This window comes from Lolium perenne, chromosome 6 (assembly GCF_019359855.2).
Source record: "Lolium perenne isolate Kyuss_39 chromosome 6, Kyuss_2.0, whole genome shotgun sequence".
In the NCBI taxonomy this organism is placed as follows: domain Eukaryota; kingdom Viridiplantae; phylum Streptophyta; class Magnoliopsida; order Poales; family Poaceae; genus Lolium; species Lolium perenne.
In genome coordinates this window covers 126140499-126167268 of record NC_067249.2, presented here as the reverse complement: position 1 = coordinate 126167268, position 26770 = coordinate 126140499, and positions in this window count along the sequence as shown.

The following is a 26770-nucleotide window of genomic DNA, read 5'->3' as shown; positions in this document are numbered from 1 at the left end:
GCCAATCCCATCTCGGGGGACTCAGGAGATCGCCTCCGGCACCCTGCCGGAGAGGGGAATCATCTCCCGGAGGACTCTACACCGCCATGGTCGCCTCCGGAGTGATGTGTGAGTAGTCTACCCCTGGACTATGGGTCCATAGCAGTAGCTAGATGGTTGTCTTCTCCTCATTGTGCTTAATTGTCGGGTCTTGTGAGCTGCCGAACATGATCAAGATCATCTATCTGTAATTCTATATGTTGTGTTTGTTGGGATCCGATGAATAGAGAATACCATGTTATGTTGATATCAATTTATATCTATGTGTTGTTTATGATCTTGCATGCTCTCCGTTATTAGTAGAGGCTCTGGCCAAGTTTTTACTCTTAACTCCAAGAGGGGGTATTTATGCTCGATAGTGGGTTCATGTCTCCGTGAATCTGGGGAAGTGACAGAAATCTCTAAGATTATGGATGTGCTGTTGCCACTAGGGATAAAACATTGATGCTATGTCCGAGGATGTAGTTATTGATTACATTACGCGCAATACTTAATGCAATTGTCTGTTGTTAGCAACTTAATACTGGAGGGGGTTCGGATGATAACCTGAAGGTGGACTTTTTAGGCATAGATGCATGCTGGATAGCGGTCTATGTACTTTGTCGTAATGCCCAATTAAATCTCACTATACTCATCATAATATGTATGTGCATGGTCATGCCCTCTTTATTTGTCAATTGCCCAACTGTAATTTGTTCACCCAACATGTTGTTTATCTTTATGGGAGAGACACCTCTAGTGAACTGTGGACCCCGGTCCAATTCTCTATACTGAAATACAATCTACTGCAATACTGTTCTACTGTTTTCTGCAAACAATCATCTTCCACACTATACATCTAATCCTTTGTTACAGCAAGCCGGTGAGATTGACAACTGTAACATCCCTCTTTTAGCTAAACCTAATTAGGATTTGATTGTGCATCATGAGCATCATGATAATTTGCTAAGAAAAATGCATTATGGAAATAAGTGAAAATTCTAATAATTGCAAACCTTCCTCTGTTTCAAATGCTCTCAAAATGGATTGAACTTCCCTCTTTCAGGAGAATCTAGTAGATTTACCTTTGTGGTAACTATTACAAATTTTCTATTCATACATTCTGTCTGAAATATCTTTACACCTAACCTAAGCTGAATCTCAAGCGGCAATGGTGGTTAGTGTTTCTCAAGGATTCATGACAAAGGTTTCTTTGTAAATCCCGGCAAGATTGATGTTGTGGTTAACACAATTAGTCGGAAGTCCTAATGTCCAGATTTCTTGAAGTAACAAGAATAACCACTCTCCATAAGGATCTTATGTGACTTATTCTAGAAGTTGCCCATATGATATCTTTTCAATCCTGAAGTCTGACCTTCACTTGATGACCTATTGAAGGCCTTTCAGAAGCCTGATATGGTGTCTAGAACATCAATGAGAACATTAGAAGCAGAGTAGCTAAATGTCTCTCGGTCAATCACTCGAAACCATTTCTCCGGTGATAACAAATTCGTTAGGAGAAAATTTCACTCCCCGGTGATCCTTGCTACGTCGTTCGACAATGCCTTTCCTCTTCCCTTGGATTTTACTTGAAGTTCTCTTTAATTCACACGTTGTGTGAATTCGTCAGCCATATGTGACCCCAGTACTTTTGAGTAAGCTTTAACCGAATGACACTCCTCCTGTAATATTAAAAGTTCAAAGCCTCAGAGAAGTATCCTTCCTTAGGATGCCAAATATCCGTTGTCTATTCGTTCAAGTACCATGAAGTAATATCATGAACCTTGGCACTTTAGTAACCAGTGTTCTTCTCCTTCCTTTGGTTTGTACCCGAAGTTCTAATCATTTCACACGTTGTGTGAATTCGTCAGTCATCTAGGCCCCAGCCCTTTGAGTAGACAATAATCATTTGGTGTATCCTTGCCCGAAGAGTGACTATGATTTTGGAAAATCCAAAGTTGCTCTCGTTGGATAATCATCCGTGCTTCAACGAGTCACTCTCCCTAAGAGTGCCTCGTTATGGTATCGAAGGCAGTTTAACTTCTCGCTACCTTGTCCCTTCGTAATCTTGTCAAGCGTGGAGCAATTGCCTACCAAAAATTGAAACTCTTCCGTCTCCTCCGTTACCTTGACATGTTTCATGTTTCTCAACTCAAGAGTTGTTTCTAAGCACTCCTTCCATGAGTTGACCATGAGATACTCGATCGTTCTGAAGATCCACCGTCCAGTATCTTTCCCTCTTTCCTTTAGGTGCTGTTGAGCAACAACCTCGAAGGAAGCAAAATGAAGAGCTCTTCATGGTGTTTTGGGCCAGTTTCTTCATGGTGTTGTGGATCAACTTCTTCATGGTGTTGTGGATCAACCTCTTCAAGAAGGAAAACCGTCGTGGTATCGACAATATCGTTGAAGACCGGTGTAGTCCTTGTTACTTTCTCTATTCCTACCTTGGAATCTCGGGACGAGATTCTTTAAGGGGGGTAGATCTGTAACATCCCTCTTTTAGCTAAACCTAATTAGGATTTGATTGTGCATCATGAGCATCATGATAATTTGCTAAGAAAAATGCATTATGGAAATAAGTGAAAATTCTAATAATTGCAAACCTTCCTCTGTTTCAAATGCTCTCAAAATGGATTGAACTTCCCTCTTTCAGGAATAGTTGGCCACTCTAATATACATTAGGAAGTCCTCTAGATTTTTGTATGAAGTTTTGAGTTGTTTTGGATCTTTAAAACGTTGCAAAGTCCCAAATTTATTTCACCTTAGCTCTATTTTAAATGTTTCTGGAAATCCCCTAAACCTAGGGAGCTTTTTGCAAATCGTCACCTTGTCTTCTACGGTTCTACCTCACGCTGGCAAGCTGCTGCGTGGCCTGCCTGTTGCCGTCGATCCGCGAGGTGATTCCCGCCGCCGTCGCCTCTCTTCAGCAAGGAGATAAGGTCGTCAAAGCCTCTCTTCCTCGTCCCTATCCTCTCACTCCCTCTCACGTGCTCTCTTTCTCCTCCTCGCCACGCGCCCAAACCCTAGGCCGACGGCCGCCGCGCCCTGCCATTCCGAGCCTCCCCGAGCCCGGAAGAGCGTCCCTGGAGATCTGCCTCGCCTCCCTGACCTTCCTAGCCGAAGGAATCGAGCCGCCGTGCCCGAAATCGACGCGGTCGTCCTCGTCTTCCCCAACTCCGGTGACCGTCGTCACCGTCGATTCCGGCCACCACGTTCCTCCCCGCCGCCACCATCCTTCTCCTGGTGAGCTCGCAGTGCTAACTCACCTCTCCGCCCTCTCCCTCTTGCCCTGCATCGCCGCCGCACCGAGCACCTGTCCGCGCCGCCGCTAGACTGCGTCGCTGGCCTTGGTCCGGCGACAAATAGGTAGCGGCGCTGCCTCCATTTGATTCACCGCGATCTCATGCGTCCAACATGCCTAGTCTTGCGTCCTGGCGCCCCGCTCAATCATGAAGTCCGTGCTCGACCAGAGAGCTGCAGTAGAGTACAGAGTTCTGTTTCAGTTTGAAGCGTTAAGAGAACTCTTTGATCGTTGCTGCTAGTTAACCTGTTAGGTAGAAGTAGAAGTATCGTTCTATTTTGGCTAGAGGCAGCTTGTACGTGATCCCTGCACATAGTACATACACGTTTTCTGAACTGAGGATATACTGAAGTTCTCGTTCCTTGGAAGCCAAGAACCATTCTCGTTCCTGGAGTACATTCTGAATACATCTACTACTCACATGTTTATCTCCACTGAAATTCCTTCCCGTGTTGTGCAAATAGCTGCCAACCTGAGCCATTTCAACAACCACAGAGAAGCTAACCACTCAGAATACTAGTTGAACATCAACGCCTTTGTTCAGTTTCGTTAGAAGAATCAGACCCAGGGAACCATTAGCACTACCAGGTGTTAAATTAGTTAATGTACCTGTGTTTCCAGTCCAAAAACTACAGTACCTAACTTTTAACTTCTAAACTCGGTGCTTCCTAGCAAATTGGTGAGATCTTTTAGAGAGTTCAAAATAGTAATTCGTATTCTGCTGTTTTTCATTTTCTTTAGAAAATACCGGACCTTGTAAATTTATTAACTAATTCATTTTAGATCATAAAAATATGTATAATATATCAAAATTTTCAGAAAAATGAGATCTACAATTTGGTTACAAAATCATGCATTGTTAAACAACTTTAAACCCTAGTTGTTTTAGAAGAACTAAATCAACCCCTTTGAGGTTCCGGAACTACTAACCCTGATTCCGTCGAACCTCAATTAAATTGATGATGTATTAGGGTTAACTTCAGTACCTAATTAACATGTCATGTCATCATTCTTGTATGCGCATTGCATCGATGCCATATGTTGATTGTTCCTTTACCTTTCCGGTGTTTGCTTCTTCGCGATCGATAGAGCAAGTGCCGAGACGATGAAGATCGCCAACGACGCAGATCAATAATTGTCCACCGACGAACAAATCAAGCATGGGATCTCCGAAGATCCACATTAGTTTGTCAGGGACAAAGGCAAGCCCTAGCCTGGTTCATGTTATGATTTCGAAATGCTTTTACTTCTGGTTCCTACATATTGCATTCGATTCCAATATGCTTTATCGGCAGATATAGTTATCCTATGTGTGTTGTGTTTACCATCCTTGTAGCCTAAATACCCTGATCCACTGCTCCCAGCAAGACTAGGTTTGGGCTATGTGTGCATCGCTAGAGCTGTTATATCGGATATGCTTAGCCATGCTTAGTTGACGAATCCTGATCCATCCGGTTGATGAATCGTGAGCTGCGAATGAACCTAGTATGGCGAGGATGACGTGGTAAGATCGGTGATGATAATTAAACATGCTTAAAGGCTTGGATGGGCCGCCACATGGGGATGTGGTGATTTGACTCGTTCTCGCTCGATACTAGGACCGAGTTCTCGCCTTCGGAACCAAGACTGAGCGTACAGCCACACGGGGCCCATGGGAACCCCTTGGCCCGAACTTTCCTAGCTTACCCATGAGTCAATTAGTTTGCGAGTTCCATTTGGCATTCTGCATGGCGAAGGCGTGGAAAAGGTTTTCAAAGGTGCATCATACAGGGATGTGGCTAGGGTGAAGGATGCTGGAGGCATTGAACTGGATCCCCTGCACACAATGACCGGGACCGCCTCGGAGAATGGCTACCTACGATGACGGAGCTCCCCAGTTAGATTGACTCATGGAATAGGCGAAGCAAGGGAAAGGTTTTGGTCGACCACCCTCTGCCGGCACACCAAGGAAGTGTGCTAATGTACTGGCATTAAGAGTCGGTCGGCGCGTGTGGGTAAAGTTGTACACCCCTGCAGGGTAAATCTTTTCGAAAAGCCGTGTCCACGGTTACGGACGACTTGGTGATGGATTCTGTGATCATAGACAACTTGAACCTAATCGTAAAACTTGGAATCAATGTGTGATAAGGATCCCTCCTCAGGGTATCGAGGGGGTGCTCCTAGTTGATAGGTTCACCGATGTCGAAGATTCGGTGGATTCAATATGATGATCGATGAGAGCTAGAGATATCGCTCTCTTATCCCCTTTTTAAAATGATCTCGAATAGACGAGCTTCGCTCCTCTTGTTTTATAAAGGAAAAGCGGCTTTACGCAAAATAAGCTCCACATAAAGCCTCGCATACCGGCTTTGCTAAAAGGTTGTACTAAGTCTTGCCGAGTCCTGTACTCGGCTTTGCATGCTTTGTTTCGCACGAAGTCGCTCCAACAAATGAAGGTTTCTAGGTCGACATCGACGAGTAGCTTGGGATTCCCTGTGGCGACACGGAATCTATGGGCTGGGACGTCGCCGTTATGCTCCTGGCCTCTTAGGCCTTTTGCTATCTTGCTATTTAGAATAGCATAACTTCGCTTCCGTTGATTGATGAAATGTCAGGTCAGTGACCTTTGCTTGTAATACTTTGGTTTTTCGCTCAGGTGTGAGCTTGTATTACTCTTTGAGTCGTAGAGTCACTGTTGTGTTACCGATTCTCACTCTGTAGGCCCTAGAGATCTAGGTTAGGCTTATGCCAGATGCAGATCTGGGTTTGTCTAGCCTACGAACCCCGGGGTCGCCACAGGTTTTGGTATCAGAGCAGGACTGCCTGTAGGAAACCCTTTCCATTGGTCGATGTTGAGTCTAGTGGTTGTGAAAACTATTTGAAAGCTAAAAGTATTTGCGAAAAATCTGATTAGGCTTCTTTTTACTCCTTATCTGGTATCGCTCTAATTCAGAGTCACCTCACCTTGTGTTGATTTGAAAAAGTTTTACCATCTCTTCTGGTCTTTCAAAACTTAGGTGCTTGAAGAGCAGGCCGTTTCTTAACCAGTTGACCTAGTGTTGAGTTCTCTAAACTCTTGTGTGTTCTTTGTTCTCTATTTGTTTTGTTTCAATCGAGAGATTTTCTTTCATCATGATCTCTCTATTTTTGTGGGTTCCATATTATTCTGTTCTAGGCTTCGAGGTTTCCTTTCACCTCGGATGTCTCCTTTCTATTTGATTGGGCACTTCTGAAGCTATGGCTTCTTGAAGCTACACCATGATTACTACCTCGTAGTGCCCTTTGTGTCACTTAGATAGTAGTTACTCCTTTCTCTATGTTTTAACCCTTGGACTTGAACCGAAGGTCCCGGATTGTGCTGGGTTCTCTGAGTGTGAATCTCAGTACATGATGCTGACCTTTAACCCAAGATCCATTCCGTTGATCCCTGTTGTCCGTGGGCAAACCATACATCAGGTTGGCTAACTTCAAATTCACCTAGCCCTCCAGTTTTTGGTTGTAGTCGTGATTGAATTGCGGCAACAAAACATCTTGCCTACCATTAGCTATGGCAGAGGTTCTTTCATGGAACCAAATGGATCACGACAAGAGTGCTCTTTGTGAGACTCATATCTATGTCTGTGACTCTGCCACACATCCCTTTTCCGCATGAGTTTCACAAGAGTGTTAACTTATGCATCTACATCTCAGGATTTCTAATTCTGATCATGTTCCTCCTCTTTTCGACCTTCGTCTGCTAGTTAGCAGCCAAGTTGTAATTGTGCATTGGAATCTCCTAGTGCATGTTACTCTTGTGGTCTTCCAAGACATTTCACTCCGAGATGTCAGGAGAAACAAACTCTAGTACCTCGTCCATTTCTAGGACTTGGTCAAAGTGTTGTAATCCGCAGATTAAAAGGCTTATGTAGCTTATATTCTGTTCTACCTTAGAGTATCACACTCTTTCATATCTATAGGTCATGCTAAGTCTCATGGCCTTATCGATGAAGTGAGGCTTTTACATATCTTTACTTGCCCTTCCTCCGAGTTGTCTGTGCTTGGAAATGTTGGGGTGTTTGTATTGATGTGTCCATCCGAGATTCTTAGCAATTCTCATTGCTTTGAAATCCAAGGATAGTTGTGTCATCCTTAACCCAATTGGTTAATCGATCACTATGCCAAGTTTGAGTGTGTTCCCTAGTATGTTATCTAGGCACACCTTCTTCGGTCAAAGAGTTAGGCTCATGCCGAAGCTCTCAAGACCACATCATTTGCTTTGTAAAGCAAGCTTCCCTCTCGAACTCAGTGATATATCGGTGGTTCGTGATATTCTGGATATCTTTCTAGAAGTATCGCCATGTTCCACATGACCGTGTTGTCAAGTTCGTGAGTTAGTTGGTTCTCTGAATCACTACTTCTCCAAGAGATCGTACTGGATATCCTGGACTAGTTGGTTGAGCTTAAACAACAACTTGGAGAGTTGAAAGACAAGAGCTCTATCAGACTTTTTCCTTCTTAAAGGGTTGTCTAGTTTTGTTTGTGTTGAAGTAAGGAAGTATATCCTTGGTGGATATGCTATCTTCCCAAATCTTTGATTTGAGCTTGGGCTATCGTCAAATCAAACTCAGCCATGAGGACTATTTTGATGGTGTTTTCTACTCATGGTGTTTCACTTGAGTACGTCTTCATGTCCTTTGGTCTGATCAATACTATTGCCTCGTTCAGACAACATATGAGACCATCTTATTGGAGTATCTTGGTAAGTTTGTTGTTGAGCCCATCGATGACATTCTTATTTTCTCCATGTCCAAAGAGGTTCATATTGAACATTTGGCACTAATGTTGGAAACTTTGAAGAACTATCTTTGTGTTATCACGAAGTATGTGTTCTGGATGTTAGAAGTAACCTTCTCTGGTTCACGTGCATTTGCTGAAACATGGCGCCGTGGATCCGAGTAGAGTTCCCTTTTCTTCCATCGGAAATCATCGCAAGTCGGTCATGCATGTGCTGAATATTCTTGAGATGGAAGGTTGTTACCTCCATTTTCTTGAAAAGTTTATATATGCACAGTAAGCCACTGACTGGTTTGTTCAAGAAAGAGAGGAAGCTTAATCGCTTTGATATCTTCTTTGATGTCCCCACCAGGACTCAATTGTGTTACATTGCAAGCTCATGTGCACGAAATTGCCTTTGGCAGTCGCACCCACATGGTTATACGCAATCTAGCTCAATCTTTTGGAGCTTGACATTGTAGTCTATATCTTGAGAATCTAGTAGATTTACCTTTGTGGTAACTGTTACAAATTTTCTATTCATACATTCTGTCTGAAATATCTTTACACCTAACCTAAGCTGAATCTCAAGCGGCAATGGTGGTTAGTGTTTCTCAAGGATTCATGACAAAGGTTTCTTTGTAAATCCCGGCAAGATTGATGTTGTGGTTAACACAATTAGTCGGAAGTCCTAATGTCCAGATTTCTTGAAGTAACAAGAATAACCACTCTCCATAAGGATCTTATGTGACTTATTCTAGAAGTTGCCCATATGATATCTTTTCAATCCTGAAGTCTGACCTTCACTTGATGACCTATTGAAGGCCTTTCAGAAGCCTGATATGGTGTCTAGAACATCAATGAGAACATTAGAAGCAGAGTAGCTAAATGTCTCTCGGTCAATCACTCGAAACCATTTCTCCGGTGATAACAAATTCGTTAGGAGAAAATTTCACTCCCCGGTGATCCTTGCTACGTCGTTCGACAATGCCTTTCCTCTTCCCTTGGATTTTACTTGAAGTTCTCTTTAATTCACACGTTGTGTGAATTCGTCAGCCATATGTGACCCCAGTACTTTTGAGTAAGCTTTAACCGAATGACACTCCTCCTGTAATATTAAAAGTTCAAAGCCTCAGAGAAGTATCCTTCCTTAGGATGCCAAATATCCGTTGTCTATTCGTTCAAGTACCATGAAGTAATATCATGAACCTTGGCACTTTAGTAACCAGTGTTCTTCTCCTTCCTTTGGTTTGTACCCGAAGTTCTAATCATTTCACACGTTGTGTGAATTCGTCAATCATCTAGGCCCCAGCCCTTTGAGTAGACAATAATCATTTGGTGTATCCTTGCCCGAAGAGTGACTATGATTTTGGAAAATCCAAAGTTGCTCGTTGGATAATCATCAGGTGCTTCAACGAGTCACTCTCCCTAAGAGTGCCTCGTTATGGTATCGAAGGCAGTTTAACTTCTCGCTACCTTGTCCCTTCGTAATCTTGTCAAGCGTGGAGCAATTGCCTACCAAAAATTGAAACTCTTCCGTCTCCTCCGTTACCTTGACGTGTTTCATGTTTCTCAACTCAAGAGTTGTTTCTAAGCACTCCTTCCATGAGTTGACCATGAGATACTCGATCGTTCTGAAGATCCACCGTCCAGTATCTTTCCCTCTTTCCTTTAGGTGCTGTTGAGCAACAACCTCGAAGGAAGCAAAATGAAGAGCTCTTCATGGTGTTTTGGGCCAGTTTCTTCATGGTGTTGTGGATCAACTTCTTCACGGTGTTGTGGATCAACCTCTTCAAGAAGGAAAACCGTCGTGGTATCGACAATATCGTTGAAGACCGGTGTAGTCCTTGTTACTTTCTCTATTCCTACCTTGGAATCTCGGGACGAGATTCTTTTAAGGGGGATAGATCTGTAACATCCCTCTTTTAGCTAAACCTAATTAGGATTTGATTGTGCATCATGAGTATCATGATAATTTGCTAAGAAAAATGCATTATGGAAATAAGTGAAAATTCTAATAATTGCAAACCTTCCTCTGTTTCAAATGCTCTCAAAATGGATTGAACTTCCCTCTTTCAGGAATAGTTGGCCATTCTAATATACATTAGGAAGTCCTCTAGATTTTTGTATGAAGTTTTGAGTTGTTTTGGATCTTTAAAACGTTGCAAAGTCCCAAATTTATTTCACCTTAGCTCTATTTTAAATGTTTCTGGAAATCCCCTAAACCTAGGGAGCTTTTTGCAAATCGTCACCTTGTCTTCTACCTCACGCTGGCAAGCTGCTGCGTGCCCTGCCCGTTCTTGCCGATCCGCGAGGTGATTCCCGCCGCCGTCGCCTCTCTTCAGCAAGGAGATAAGGTCGTCAAAGCCTCTCTTCCTCGTCCCTATCCTCTCACTCCCTCTCCCGTGCTCTCTTTCTCCTCCTCGCCACGCACCCAAACCCTAGGCCGACGGCCGCCGCGCCCCGCCATTCCGAGCCTCCCCGAGCCCGGAAGAGCGTCCCTGGAGATCTGCCTCGCCTCCCTGACCTTCCTAGCCGAAGGAATCGAGCCGCCGTGCCCGAAATCGACGCGGTCGTCCTCGTCTTCCCCAACTCCGGTGACCGTCGTCACCGTCGATTCCGGCCACCACGTTCCTCCCCACCGCCACCATCCTTCTCCTGGTGAGCTCGCAGTGCTAACTCACCTCTCCGCCCTCTCCCTCTTGCCCTGCATCGCCGCCGCACCGAGCACCTGTCCGCGCCGCCGCTAGACTGCGTCGCTGGCCTTGGTCCGGCGACAAATAGGTAGCGGCGCTGCCTCCATTTGATTCACCGCGATCTCATGCGTCCAACATGCCTAGTCTTGCGTCCTGGCGCCCCGCTCAATCGTGAAGTCCGTGCTCGACCAGAGAGCTGCAGTAGAGTACAGAGTTCTGTTTCAGTTTGAAGCGTAAGAGAACTCTTTGATCGTTGCTGCTAGTTAACCTGTTAGGTAGAAGTAGAAGTATCGTTCTATTTTGGCTAGAGGCAGCTTGTACGTGATCCCTGCACATAGTACATACACGTTTTCTGAACTGAGGATATACTGAAGTTCTCGTTCCTTGGAAGCCAAGAACCATTCTCGTTCCTGGAGTACATTCTGAATACATCTACTACTCACATGTTTAACTCCACTGAAATTCCTTCCCGTGTTGTGCAAATAGCTGCCAACCTGAGCCATTTCAACAACCACAGAGAAGCTAACCACTCAGAATACTAGTTGAACATCAACGCCTTTGTTCAGTTTCGTTAGAAGAATCAGACCCAGGGAACCATTAGCACTACCAGGTGTTAAATTAGTTAATGTACCTGTGTTTCCAGTCCAAAAACTACAGTACCTAACTTTTAACTTCTAAACTCGGTGCTTCCTAGCAAATTGGTGAGATCTTTTAGAGAGTTCAAAATAGTAATTCGTATTCTGCTGTTTTTCATTTTCTTTAGAAAATACCGGACCTTGTAAATTTATTAACTAATTCATTTTAGATCATAAAAATATGTATAATATATCAAAATTTTCAGAAAAATGAGATCTACAATTTGGTTACAAAATCATGCATTGTTAAACAACTTTAAACCCTAGTTGTTTTAGAAGAACTAAATCAACCCCTTTGAGGTTCCGGAACTACTAACCCTGATTCCGTCGAACCTCAATTAAATTGATGATGTATTAGGGCTAACTTCAGTACCTAATTAACATGTCATGTCATCATTCTTGTATGCGCATTGCATCGATGCCATGTGTTGATTGTTCCTTTACCTTTCCGGTGTTTGCTTCTTCGCGATCGATAGAGCAAGTGCCGAGACGATGAAGATCGCCAACGACGCAGATCAATAATTGTCCACCGACGAACAAGTCAAGCATGGGATCTCCGAAGATCCACATTGGTTTGTCAGGGACAAAGGCAAGCCCTAGCCTGGTTCATGTTATGATTTCGAAATGCTTTTACTTCGGTTCCTACATATTGCATTCGATTCCAATATGCTTTATCGATGATATAGTTATCCTATGTGTGTTGTGTTTACCATCCTTGTAGCCTAAATACCTGATCCACCGCTCCCAAAGAAGACTAGGTTTGGGCTATGTGTGCATCGCTAGAGCTGTTATATCGGATATGCTTAGCCATGCTTAGTTGATTTAATCCTGATCCATCCGGTTGATGAATCGTAGCTTAATGAACCTAGTATGGCAGGATGACGTGGTAAGATCAGTGATGATAATTAAACATGCTTAAAGGCTTGGATGGGCCGCCACATGGGGATGTGTTGATTTGACTCGTTCTCGCTGATACTAGGACCTGAGTTCTCTCCTTCGGAACCAAGACCGAGCGTACGACCACACGGGGCCCATGGGAACCCCTTGGCCCGAACTTGCCTAGCTTACCCATGAGTCAATTAGTTTGCGAGTTCCATTTGGCATTCTCGCATGGCGAAGGCGTGGAAAAGGTTTTCAAAGGTGCATCATACAGGATGTGGCTAGGGTGAAGGATGCCGGAGGCATTGAATCGGATCCCCGCACACAATGACCGGGACCGCCTCGGAGAATGGCTACCTACGATGACTGAGCTCCCTTAGATTGACTCATGGAATAGGCGAAGCAAGGGAAAGGTTTTGGTCGACCACCCTCTGCAAGACACCAAGGAAGTGTGCTAATGTACCGGCATTAAGAGTCGGTCGGCGCGTGTGGGTAAAGTTGTACACCCTCGCTGGTAAATCTTTTCGAAAAGCCGTGTCCACTGCTACGGACGACTTGGTGATGGATTCTGTGATCATAGACAACTTGAACCTAATCGTAAAACTTGGAATCAATGTGTGATAAGGATCCCTCCTCGGGGTATCGAGGGGGTGCTCCTAGTTGATAGGTTCACCGATGTCAAGATTCGGTGGATTCAATATGATGATCGGTGAGAGCTAGAGATATCGCTCTCTTATCCCCTTTTAAAATGATCTGAATAGACGAGCTTCGCTCCCTCTTGTTTTATAAAGGAAAAGCGGCTTTACGCAAAATAAGCTCCACATAAAGGCTCGCATACCGGCTTTCTTTGAAAGGTTGTACTAAGTCTTGCCGAGTCTCCTGTACTCGGCTTTGCATGCTTTGTTTCAAACGATGTCGCTCCAACAAATGAAGGTTTCTAGGTCGACATCGACGAGTAGCTTGGGATTCCCTGTGGCGCACTGGAATCTATGGGCTGGGACGTCGCCGTTATGCTCCTGGCCTCTTAGGCCTTTTGCTATCTTGCTATTTAGAATATCATAACTTCGCTTCCGTTGATTGATGAAATGTCAGGTCAGTGACCTCTGCTTGTAATACTTTGGTTTTTCGCTCAGGTGTGAGCTTGTATTACTCTTTGAGTCGTAGAGTCACTGTTGTGTTACCGATTCTCACTCTGTAGGCCCTAGAGATCTAGGTTAGGCTTATGCCAGATGGAGATCTGGGTTTGTCTAGCCTACGAACCCGGGGTCGCCACAGGTTTTGGTATCAGAGCAGGACTGCCTGTAGGAAACCCTTTCCATTGGTCGATGTTGAGTCTAGTGGTTGTGAAAACTATTTGAAAGCTAAAAGTATTTGCGAAAAATCTGATTAGGCTTCTTTTTACTCCTTATCTGGTATCGCTCTAATTCAGAGTCACCTCACCTTGTGTTGATTTGAAAAAGTTTTACCATCTCTTCTGGTCTTTCAAAACTTAGGTGCTTGAAGAGCAGGCCGTTTCTTAACCAGTTGACCTAGTGTTGAGTTCTCTAAACTCTTGTGTGTTCTTTGTTCTCTATTTGTTTTGTTTCAATCGAGAGATTTTCTTTCATCATGATCTCTCTATTTTGTGGGTTCCATATTATTCTGTTCTAGGCTTCGAGGTTTCCTTTCACCTCGGATGTCTCCTTTCTATTTGATTGGGCACTTCTGAAGCTATGGCTTCTTGAAGCTACACCATGATTACTACCTCGTAGTGCCCTTTGTGTCACTTAGATAGTAGTTACTCCTTTCTCTATGTTTTAACCCTTGGACTTGAACCGAAGGTCCCGGATTGTGCTGGGTTCTCTGAGTGTGAATCTCAGTACATGATGCTGACCTTTAACCCAAGATCCATTCCGTTGATCCCTGTTGTCCGTGGGCAAACCATACATCAGGTTGGCTAACTTCAAATTCACCTAGCCCTCCAGTTTTTGGTTGTAGTCGTGATTGAATTGCGGCAACAAAACATCTTGCCTACCATTAGCTATGGCAGAGGTTCTTTCATGGAACCAAATGGATCACGACAAGAGTGCTCTTTGTGAGACTCATATCTATGTCTGTGACTCTGCCACACATCCCTTTTCCGCATGAGTTTCACAAGAGTGTTAACTTATGCATCTACATCTCAGGATTTCTAATTCTGATCATGTTCCTCCTCTTTTCGACCTTCGTCTGCTAGTTAGCAGCCAAGTTGTAATTGTGCATTGGAATCTCCTAGTGCATGTTACTCTTGTGGTCTTCCAAGACATTTCACTCCGAGATGTCAGGAGAAACAAACTCTAGTACCTCGTCCATTTCTAGGACTTGGTCAAAGTGTTGTAATCCGCAGATTAAAAGGCTTATGTAGCTTATATTCTGTTCTACCTTAGAGTATCACACTCTTTCATATCTATAGGTCATGCTAAGTCTCATGGCCTTATCGATGAAGTGAGGCTTTTACATATCTTTACTTGCCCTTCCTCCGAGTTGTCTGTGCTTGGAAATGTTGGGGTGTTTGTATTGATGTGTCCATCCGAGATTCTTAGCAATTCTCATTGCTTTGAAATCCAAGGATAGTTGTGTCATCCTTAACCCAATTGGTTAATCGATCACTATGCCAAGTTTGAGTGTGTTCCCTAGTATGTTATCTAGGCACACCTTCTTCGGTCAAAGAGTTAGGCTCATGCCGAAGCTCTCAAGACCACATCATTTGCTTTGTAAAGCAAGCTTCCCTCTCGAACTCAGTGATATATCGGTGGTTCGTGATATTCTGGATATCTTTCTAGAAGTATCGCCATGTTCCACATGACCGTGTTGTCAAGTTCGTGAGTTAGTTGGTTCTCTGAATCACTACTTCTCCAAGAGATCGTACTGGATATCCTGGACTAGTTGGTTGAGCTTAAACAACAACTTGGAGAGTTGAAAGACAAGAGCTCTATCAGACTTTTTCCTTCTTAAAGGGTTGTCTAGTTTTGTTTGTGTTGAAGTAAGGAAGTATATCCTTGGTGGATATGCTATCTTCCCAAATCTTTGATTTGAGCTTGGGCTATCGTCAAATCAAACTCAGCCATGAGGACTATTTTGATGGTGTTTTCTACTCATGGTGTTTCACTTGAGTACGTCTTCATGTCCTTTGGTCTGATCAATACTATTGCCTCGTTCAGACAACATATGAGACCATCTTATTGGAGTATCTTGGTAAGTTTGTTGTTGAGCCCATCGATGACATTCTTATTTTCTCCATGTCCAAAGAGGTTCATATTGAACATTTGGCACTAATGTTGGAAACTTTGAAGAACTATCTTTGTGTTATCACGAAGTATGTGTTCTGGATGTTAGAAGTAACCTTCTCTGGTTCACGTGCATTTGCTGAAACATGGCGCCGTGGATCCGAGTAGAGTTCCCTTTTCTTCCATCGGAAATCATCGCAAGTCGGTCATGCATGTGCTGAATATTCTTGAGATGGAAGGTTGTTACCTCCATTTTCTTGAAAAGTTTATATATGCACAGTAAGCCACTGACTGGTTTGTTCAAGAAAGAGAGGAAGCTTAATCGCTTTGATATCTTCTTTGATGTCCCCACCAGGACTCAATTGTGTTACATTGCAAGCTCATGTGCACGAAATTGCCTTTGGCAGTCGCACCCACATGGTTATACGCAATCTAGCTCAATCTTTTGGAGCTTGACATTGTAGTCTATATCTTGAGAATCTAGTAGATTTACCTTTGTGGTAATCACATAAATTTTCTATTCATACATTCTGTCTGAAATATCTTTACACCTAACCTAAGCTGAATCTCAAGCGGCAATGGTGGTTAGTGTTTCTCAAGGATTCATGACAAAGGTTTCTTTGTAAATCCCGGCAAGATTGATGTTGTGGTTAACACAATTAGTCGGAAGTCCTAATGTCCAGATTTCTTGAAGTAACAAGAATAACCACTCTCCATAAGGATCTTATGTGACTTATTCTAGAAGTTGCCCATATGATATCTTTTCAATCCTGAAGTCTGACCTTCACTTGATGACCTATTGAAGGCCTTTCAGAAGCCTGATATGGTGTCTAGAACATCAATGAGAACATTAGAAGCAGAGTAGCTAAATGTCTCTCGGTCAATCACTCGAAACCATTTCTCCGGTGATAACAAATTCGTTAGGAGAAAATTTCACTCCCCGGTGATCCTTGCTACGTCGTTCGACAATGCCTTTCCTCTTCCCTTGGATTTTACTTGAAGTTCTCTTTAATTCACACGTTGTGTGAATTCGTCAGCCATATGTGACCCCAGTACTTTTGAGTAAGCTTTAACCGAATGACACTCCTCCTGTAATATTAAAAGTTCAAAGCCTCAGAGAAGTATCCTTCCTTAGGATGCCAAATATCCGTTGTCTATTCGTTCAAGTACCATGAAGTAATATCATGAACCTTGGCACTTTAGTAACCAGTGTTCTTCTCCTTCCTTTGGTTTGTACCCGAAGTTCTAATCATTTCACACGTTGTGTGAATTCGTCAATCATCTAGGCCCCAGCCCTTTGAGTAGACAATAATCATTTGGTGTATCCTTGCCCGAAGAGTGACTATGATTTTGGAAAATCCAAAGTTGCTCTCGTTGGATAATCATCCGTGCTTCAACGAGTCACTCTCCCTAAGAGTGCCTCGTTATGGTATCGAAGGCAGTTTAACTTCTCGCTACCTTGTCCCTTCGTAATCTTGTCAAGCGTGGAGCAATTGCCTACCAAAAATTGAAACTCTTCCGTCTCCTCCGTTACCTTGACGTGTTTCATGTTTCTCAACTCAAGAGTTGTTTCTAAGCACTCCTTCCATGAGTTGACCATGAGATACTCGATCGTTCTGAAGATCCACCGTCCAGTATCTTTCCCTCTTTCCTTTAGGTGCTGTTGAGCAACAACCTCGAAGGAAGCAAAATGAAGAGCTCTTCATGGTGTTTTGGGCCAGTTTCTTCATGGTGTTGTGGATCAACTTCTTCACGGTGTTGTGGATCAACCTCTTCAAGAAGGAAAACCGTCGTGGTATCGACAATATCGTTGAAGACCGGTGTAGTCCTTGTTACTTTCTCTATTCCTACCTTGGAATCTCGGGACGAGATTCTTTTAAGGGGGATAGATCTGTAACATCCCTCTTTTAGCTAAACCTAATTAGGATTTGATTGTGCATCATGAGCATCATGATAATTTGCTAAGAAAAATGCATTATGGAAATAAGTGAAAATTCTAATAATTGCAAACCTTCCTCTGTTTCAAATGCTCTCAAAATGGATTGAACTTCCCTCTTTCAGGAATAGTTGGCCATTCTAATATACATTAGGAAGTCCTCTAGATTTTTGTATGAAGTTTTGAGTTGTTTTGGATCTTTAAAACGTTGCAAAGTCCCAAATTTATTTCACCTTAGCTCTATTTTAAATGTTTCTGGAAATCCCCTAAACCTAGGGAGCTTTTTGCAAATCGTCACCTTGTCTTCTACCTCACGCTGGCAAGCTGCTGCGTGCCCTGCCTGTTGCCGTCGATCCGCGAGGTGATTCCCGCCGCCGTCGCCTCTCTTCAGCAAGGAGATAAGGTCGTCAAAGCCTATCTTCCTCGTCCCTATCCTCTCACTCCCTCTCCCGTGCTCTCTTTCTCCTCCTCGCCACGCACCCAAACCCTAGGCCGACGGCCGCCGCGCCCCGCCATTCCGAGCCTCCCCGAGCCCGGAAGAGCGTCCCTGGAGATCTGCCTCGCCTCCCTGACCTTCCTAGCCGAAGGAATCGAGCCGCCGTGCCCGAAATCGACGCGGTCGTCCTCGTCTTCCCCAACTCCGGTGACCGTCGTCACCGTCGATTCCGGCCACCACGTTCCTCCCCGCCGCCACCATCCTTCTCCTGGTGAGCTCGCAGTGCTAACTCACCTCTCCGCCCTCTCCCTCTTGCCCTGCATCGCCGCCGCACCGAGCACCTGTCCGCGCCGCCGCTAGACTGCGTCGCTGGCCTTGGTCCGGCGACAAATAGGTTGCGGCGCTGCCTCCATTTGATTCACCGCGATCTCATGCGTCCAACATGCCTAGTCTTGCGTCCTGGCGCCCCGCTCAATCGTGAAGTCCGTGCTCGACCAGAGAGCTGCAGTAGAGTACAGAGTTCTGTTTCAGTTTGAAGCGTAAGAGAACTCTTTGATCGTTGCTGCTAGTTAACCTGTTAGGTAGAAGTAGAAGTATCGTTCTATTTTGGCTAGAGGCAGCTTGTACGTGATCCCTGCACATAGTACATACACGTTTTCTGAACTGAGGATATACTGAAGTTCTCGTTCCTTGGAAGCCAAGAACCATTCTCGTTCCTGGAGTACATTCTGAATACATCTACTACTCACATGTTTATCTCCACTGAAATTCCTTCCCGTGTTGTGCAAATAGCTGCCAACCTGAGCCATTTCAACAACCACAGAGAAGCTAACCACTCAGAATACTAGTTGAACATCAACGCCTTTGTTCAGTTTCGTTAGAAGAATCAGACCCTGGGAACCATTAGCACTACCAGGTGTTAAATTAGTTAATGTACCTGTGTTTCCAGTCCAAAAACTACAGTACCTAACTTTTAACTTCTAAACTCGGTGCTTCCTAGCAAATTGGTGAGATCTTTTAGAGAGTTCAAAATAGTAATTCGTATTCTGCTGTTTTTCATTTTCTTTAGAAAATACCGGACCTTGTAAATTTATTAACTAATTCATTTTAGATCATAAAAATATGTATAATATATCAAAATTTTCAGAAAAATGAGATCTACAATTTGGTTACAAAATCATGCATTGTTAAACAACTTTAAACCCTAGTTGTTTTAGAAGAACTAAATCAACCCCTTTGAGGTTCCGGAACTACTAACCCTGATTCCGTCGAACCTCAATTAAATTGATGATGTATTAGGGTTAACTTCAGTACCTAATTAACATGTCATGTCATCATTCTTGTATGCGCATTGCATCGATGCCATGTGTTGATTGTTCCTTTACCTTTCCGGTGTTTGCTTCTTCGCGATCGATAGAGCAAGTGCCGAGACGATGAAGATCGCCAACGACGCAGATCAATAATTGTCCACCGACGAACAAGTCAAGCATGGGATCTCCGAAGATCCACATTGGTTTGTCAGGGACAAAGGCAAGCCCTAGCCTGGTTCATGTTATGATTTCGAAATGCTTTTACTTCTGGTTCCTACATATTGCATTCGATTCCAATATGCTTTATCGGCAGATATAGTTATCCTATGTGTGTTGTGTTTACCATCCTTGTAGCCTAAATACCCTGATCCACTGCTCCCAGCAAGACTAGGTTTGGGCTATGTGTGCATCGCTAGAGCTGTTATATCGGATATGCTTAGCCATGCTTAGTTGACGAATCCTGATCCATCCGGTTGATGAATCAGAGCTGCGAATGAACCTAGTATGGCAGGATGACGTGGTAAGATCAGTGATGATAATTAAACATGCTTAAAGGCTTGGATGGGCCGCCACATGGGGATGTGGTGATTTGACTCGTTCTCGCTGATACTAGGACCTGAGTTCTCGCCTTCGGAACCAAGACTGAGCGTACAGCCACACGGGGCCCATGGGAACCCCTTGGCCCGAACTTGCCTAGCTTACCCATGAGTCAATTAGTTTGCGAGTTCCATTTGGCATTCTGCATGGCGAAGGCGTGGAAAAGGTTTTCAAAGGTGCATCATACAGGGATGTGGCTAGGGTGAAGGATGCTGGAGACATTGAACTGGATCCCCTGCACACAATGACCGGGACCGCCTCGGAGAATGGCTACCTACGATGACGGAGCTCCCCAGTTAGATTGACTCATGGAATAGGCGAAGCAAGGGAAAGGTTTTGGTCGACCACCCTCTGCCGGCACACCAAGGAAGTGTGCTAATGTACTGGCATTAAGAGTCGGTCGGCGCGTGTGGGTAAAGTTGTACACCCCTGCAGGGTAAATCTTTTCGAAAAGCCGTGTCCACGGTTACGGACGACTTGGTGATGGATTCTGTGATCATAGACAACTTGAACCTAATCGTAAAACTTGGAATCAATGTGTGATAAGGATCCCTCCTCAGGGTATCGAGGGGGTGCTCCTAGTTGATAGGTTCAGCTGATGCTGAAGATTCGGTGGATTCAATATGATGATCAGTAGAGCTAGAGATATCGCTCTCTTATCCCCTTTTTAAAATGATCTGAATAGACGAGCTTCTGCTCCCTCTTGTTTTATAAAGGAAAACTGGCTTTACGCAAAATAAGCTCCACATAAAGCCTCGCATACCAGCTTTGCTAAAAGGTTGTACTAAGTCTTGCTGAGTCCCTGTACTCAGCTTTGCATGCTTTGTTTCAAACGATGTCGCTCCAACAAATGAAGGTTTCTAGGTCGACATCGACGAGTAGCTTGGGATTCCCAGGTGGCAGCCTGGAATCTATGGGCTGGGACGTCGCCGTTATGCTCCTGGCCTCTTAGGCCTTTTGCTATCTTGCTATTTAGAATAGCATAACTTCGCTTCCGTTGATTGATGAAATGTCAGGTCAGTGACCTCTGCTTGTAATACTTTGGTTTTTCGCTCAGGTATGAGCTTGTATTACTCTTTGAGTCATAGAGTCACTCTTGTGTTACCGATTCTCACCCTGTAGGCCCTAGAGATCTAGGTTAGGCTTATGCCAGATGGAGATCTGGGTTTGTCTAGCCTACGAACCCCGGGGTCGCCACAACAACCTCGCTGTTTCGTTGGGGCAAAGTACTTGGTTTGTGTTGTGCAGGTTCCACGTTGGCGCCGGAATCCCTGGTGTTGCGCCGCACTACATCTCGCCGCCATCAACCTTCAACGTGCTTCTTGGCTCCTACTGGTTCGATTAAACCTTGGTTTCATACTGAGGGAAAACTTGCCGCTGTACGCATCACACCTTCCTCTTGGGGTTCCCAACGGTCGCGTCTTTGTACGCGTATCAAGATCTGTTTTCTCGGCGCCGTTGTCGGGGACCTCAAGAAAAGTTACATCACGGGGATCTCTAACTCCCACGTCAACTTTGCGCCAAAGAATCGTTTTCTGGCGCTGCTGTGGGAGATCAAGACACGCTGCAAGGGGAGTCTCCACATCCCAATCTCTTTACTTTGTTTTTGTCTTGCTTTATTTTATTTACTACTTTGTTTGCTGCACTAAATCAAAATACAAAAAAATTAGTTGCTAGTTTTACTTTATTTACTGTCTTGCACTCTATATCAAAAACACAAAAAAATTAGTTACTTGCATTTACTTTATCTAGTTTGCTTTATTTACTACTGCTAAAATGAGTAATCCTGAAGTTGAAGTTCGTTCGTTTAAGCAACGAGGGGGAGAATGTTTAAGAGACGCTTGGTATAGAATTAGTGATGCCCATAATAGGTGCACTAAGAAACACTCCACCACTATCCTGCTCAGGAATTTTTATGTTGGTGTCTCTAGCTGAAATAGGTATGTTCTTGATAGTCTCGTGAAAGGTAACTTCCTAAGTACTCCTGCATTAGAAGCTAGCTGCATTATTGAGAGTCTATTTGGAATACCACCTGTTAATGAGGTTAAAATTGAAATCTCTCTTGAAGATGTTATGAAAAAATTGGAAACCATAGAGAAAAAATTTCCAAGTATTGAAACTAAATTGGAAATGTTACTTGATAAAACTGATGAACTTGATAAATCCTTATGAGGAATTGATGAAAGAATTAGTGTCCTAGGAACTTGTGTTGTCCATGATAATCAAATCAATAGGATTGGCGAACTTGAAAAAGCTATGGGAACCTTGGGTTCAACTTTTTCTTCTCTTAAATGTGAGGGGAAAGCTTATGTGGGTAAGGAGCAAAAGTTTATGTATGTCTCTAAAGTGCCTAAACCAAAGAAATATTATAGGCCTAAAATTGACAAAGCCCTTAGTACCACTACGGATGGGGGAGCTTATGATAACAATGCACCATCCTTCGATAACACTTGATGCACACTTTCTGCGCCTAGCTGAAAGGCGTTAAAGAAAATCGCTTATGGGAGACAACCCATGTTTTTACTACAGTACTTTGTTTTTATTTTGTGTCTTGGAAGTTGTTTACTACTGTAGCAACCTCTCCTTATCTTAGTTTAGTGTTTTGTTGTGCCAAGTAAAGTCGTTGATAGTAAGGTTCATACTAGATTTGGATTACTGCGCAGAAACAGATTTCTTTGCTGTCACGAATCTGGGCAAAATTCTCTGTAGGTAACTCAGAAAATTATGCCAATTTACGTGAGTGATCCTCAGATATGTACGCAACTTTCATTAAATTTGAGCATTTTCATTTGAGCAAGTCTGGTGCCTCAATAAAATTCATCAATACGAACTGTTTTGTTTTGACAGATTCTGCCTTTTATTTCGCATTGCCTGTTTTGTTATGTTCGATGGATATTTCGATTCCATTGACTTTCAGTAGCTTTGTGCAATGTCCAGAAGTGTTAAGAATGATTATGTCACCTCTGAACATGTATATTTTGATTGTGCACTAACTCTCTAATGAGTTGTTTTGAGTTTGGTGTGGAGGAAGTTTTCAAGGATCAAGAGAGGGAGATGATACAACATGATCAAGGAGAGTGAAAGCTCTAAGCTTGGGGATGCCCCGGTGGTTCACCCCTGCATATATCAAGAAGACTCAAGCGTCTAAGCTTGGGGATGCCCAAGGCATCCCCTTCTTCATCGACAACATTATCAGGTTCCTCCCTTGAAACTATATTTTTATTCCATCACATCTTATGTGCTTTGCTTGGAGCGTCGGTTTGTTTTGTTTTTTGTTTTGTTTGAATAAAATGGATCCTAGCATTCTTTGTGTGGGAGAGAGACACGCTCCACTGTAGCATATGGACAAGTATGTCCTTAGGCTCTACTCATAATATTCATGGTGAAAGTTTCTTCTTCGTTAAATTGTTGTATGGTTGGAAACGGGAAATGTTGCATGTGGTAGATAAAATACTTGTAGAACATTGAGCTTTGATAACTTGATTCTTTGCAAATGTTTTGAGGTATTTAGATGGTAAGGCTTGCTGGATAATAAGTTAAAATTAGTAGTGGATTGTTGTCTTTAAGCTTGTGCCGTACTACAAACTCTATTTAAATAGTTGAAGGCGTAGTTGGACTTGATAGCTTTCCATGTCTGAGAGTTCATCGTAATAACTAAGTTGTGCTGAAGGTCGAGGGAGCTAGCGGGGTACTTGTGCCACCGTGAACGGCCCTCCTTGGAGTAAATTTTAATCATGCTCTTAATGATGAACCTGCTAGTTGTTTGCAATAAGCTTGTGAGTTCTTTTTGACTAATGTTAAGCTACGGTTTTTGGCACTTCCACCATCTAAATTTGCTAGCCTCTTCAGTACTGTGCATTGCCTTTTGCTCACATTGAGAATTGTGCATACTTCGCCGGTACATCCAAACCCGTGGGAGAACTTTCTCTTGTTCTCCTACACATAAGCCCATACATCTCCTCAAAACAGCCACCATACCTACCTACCACAAAGATTTTCATAGCTGTTCCGAGATATATTGCCATGCAACATCCATTTTACATTACATGCCATGTTGTCATTTATTATTTATATATTTCTTTGCATGATCATATACAGCTGATGTGTGGTTTACCCATGTTACGCTAGATCATTGCACATCCTGCTACACTGGCAGAGGCATACAGTTTTATACATCATGTTTCATTCATTATGAGTTATTTGTACCAAAAAGTGTGTTGTCATAATTAGGATCTTGCCCCTAAAAATGAAAAGAGCCGTGGAGGCCATCAAAAAGAAAAAAAGAAGAAAGAAAAAAAATGAAAAGAAAGAAAAAAGAAAAAAAAAAAAGCAAAAAAGAGAATAAAAGAAAAAAGGGGGCAGCATTACTATCTTTTATCCACACTTGTGCTCATGTTTTAGCACCCGCATTATTCATAGTCATCATTTGTGCTCATGTTTAGCACCTACATTCATATGAGAGAGTTTTCATGTTTTACTAGTATAACTATGTGGGGAATTTACACTATAGAACTTGGGTTGTATATTCCAATGATGAGCCTCCTCAAAAGTGCTCTAGGTCTTCGTGAGCAACCAAGTTGGATGCACCCCCACTAGTTCCATTGGAGAGCTTTCATACACATATAGCTCTATGTGCATCCGTTGCATGGCAATCACTACTCCTTGCATAGCATCGATCATAAGGCTTCCTCTTGTCTAATGGTCATTTACAGCTTTGCAAGCCTTTCTTCCATTTGGCCTTCCAAACCCCCATTAACGTTCTTTATGCCGTAACATCCTGGTGCTAATACCAAATGCTTGCGCTCACCGGTTGAGTAGACTTCGAAACAGTTGATTCATGACGTTCATGTTTATGTTTACTCGACTGAATCCTTCTTATGTTGTGAAAATTTACTTGATGCTTGGAATGAAGGATAAAACTTCTATGCTGAATACTTAATACATCTTTAATGAACTTTGTACGGTTGCATGTCTCTAAAGCAATAGTTCATGAAAACTTCTAGCTTGTCTAACTCTTGCATTATCATCTCTTATATCAATATAGATACTTGCTTTGAATGATTTGATCTCAGCTCATATGCTTTACAATAGTATGATCAAGGTTATGATGGCATGTCACTCCAGAAATTATCTTTGTTTATCGTTTACCTGCTCGGGACGAGCAGGAACTAAGCTTGGGGATGCTGATACGTCTCCGACGTATCGATAATTTCTTATGTTCCATGCCACATTATTGATGATATCTACATGTTTTATGCACACTTTATGTCATATTCGTGCATTTTTTGGAACTAACCTATTAACAAGATGCCGAAGTGCCTGTCTTTGTTCAGCTGTTTTTGGTTTCGTAAATCCTAGTAAGGAAATATTCTCGGAATTGGACGAAATCAACGCCCGGGGTCCTATTTTGCCACGGAGCTTCCAGAAGACCGAAGAGTCAACGAAGTGGGGCCACGAGGTGGCCAGGAGGGCGGCGCGCGGCCCCACCCTTGGCCGCGCCGCCCTATCTCCCCGGGCCCCTCGCGTCGCCCTCGACCTACCCTTCCGCCTACTTAAAGCCTTCGTCGCGAAACCCCCGCATCGAGAGCCACGATACGGAAAACCTTCCGAGACGCCGCCGCCGCCAATCCCATCTCGGGGATTCAGAGATCGCCTCCCGCACTCGCCGGAGAGGGGAATCATCTCCCGGAGGACTCTACGCCGCCATGGTTGCCTCCGGAGTGATGTGTGAGTAGTCTACCCCTGGACTATGGGTCCATAGCAGTAGCTAGATGGTTGTCTTCTCCTCATTGTGCTTAATTGTCGGGTCTTGTGAGCTGCCGAACATGATCAAGATCATCTATCTGTAATTCTATATGTTGTGTTTGTTGGGATCCGATGAATAGAGAATACCATGTTATGTTGATTATCAATTTATATCTATGTGTTGTTTATGATCTTGCATGCTCTCCGTTATTAGTAGAGGCTCTGGCCAAGTTTTTACTCTTAACTCCAAGAGGGGGTATTTATGCTCGATAGTGGGTTCATGACTCCGTGAATCTGGGGAAATGACAGAAATCTCTAAGATTATGGATGTGCTGTTGCCACTAGGGATAAACCATTGATGCTATGTCCGAGGATGTAGTTATTGATTACATTACGCGCAATACTTAATGCAATTGTCTGTTGTTAGCAACTTAATACTGGAGGGGGTTCGGATGATAACCTGAAGGTGGACTTTTTAGGCATAGATGCATGCTGGATAGCGGTCTATGTACTTTGTCGTAATGCCCAATTAAATCTCACTATACTCATCATAATATGTATGTGCATGGTCATTCCCTCTTTATTTGTCAATTGCCCAACTGTAATTTGTTCACCCAACATGCTGTTTATCTTATGGGAGAGACACCTCTAGTGAACTGTGGACCCCGGTCCAATTCTCTATACTGAAATACAATCTACTGCACATCGTTTTCTCTTTTTCTGCAAACAATCATCTTCCACACTATACATCTAATCCTTTTTTACAGCAAGCCGGTGAGATTGACAACCTCGCTGTTTCGTTGGGGCAAAGTACTTGGTTTGTGTTGTGCAGGTTCCACGTTGGCGCCGGAATCCCTGGTGTTGCGCCGCACTACATCTCGCCGCCATCAACCTTCAACGTGCTTCTTGGCTCCTACTGGTTCGATTAAACCTTGGTTTCATACTGAGGGAAAACTTGCCGTTGTACGCATCACACCTTCCTCTTGGGGTTCACAACGGTCGCGTGCTGTACGCGTATCAGGTGTGCATAAGAAATCATTATTATTTGTGGTTGTGAAGTCACACAACTTAGTATTTTCAGGAGTACCCATTTTAGCAACAGTAAATAAAGCAAACTAGATAAAATAAATGCAAGTAACTATTTTTTGTGTGTTTTTGATATAGAGTGCAAGACAGTAAATAAAGTAAAACTAGCAACTAATATTTTTGTATTTTGATTTAGTGTAGCAAACAAAGTAGTA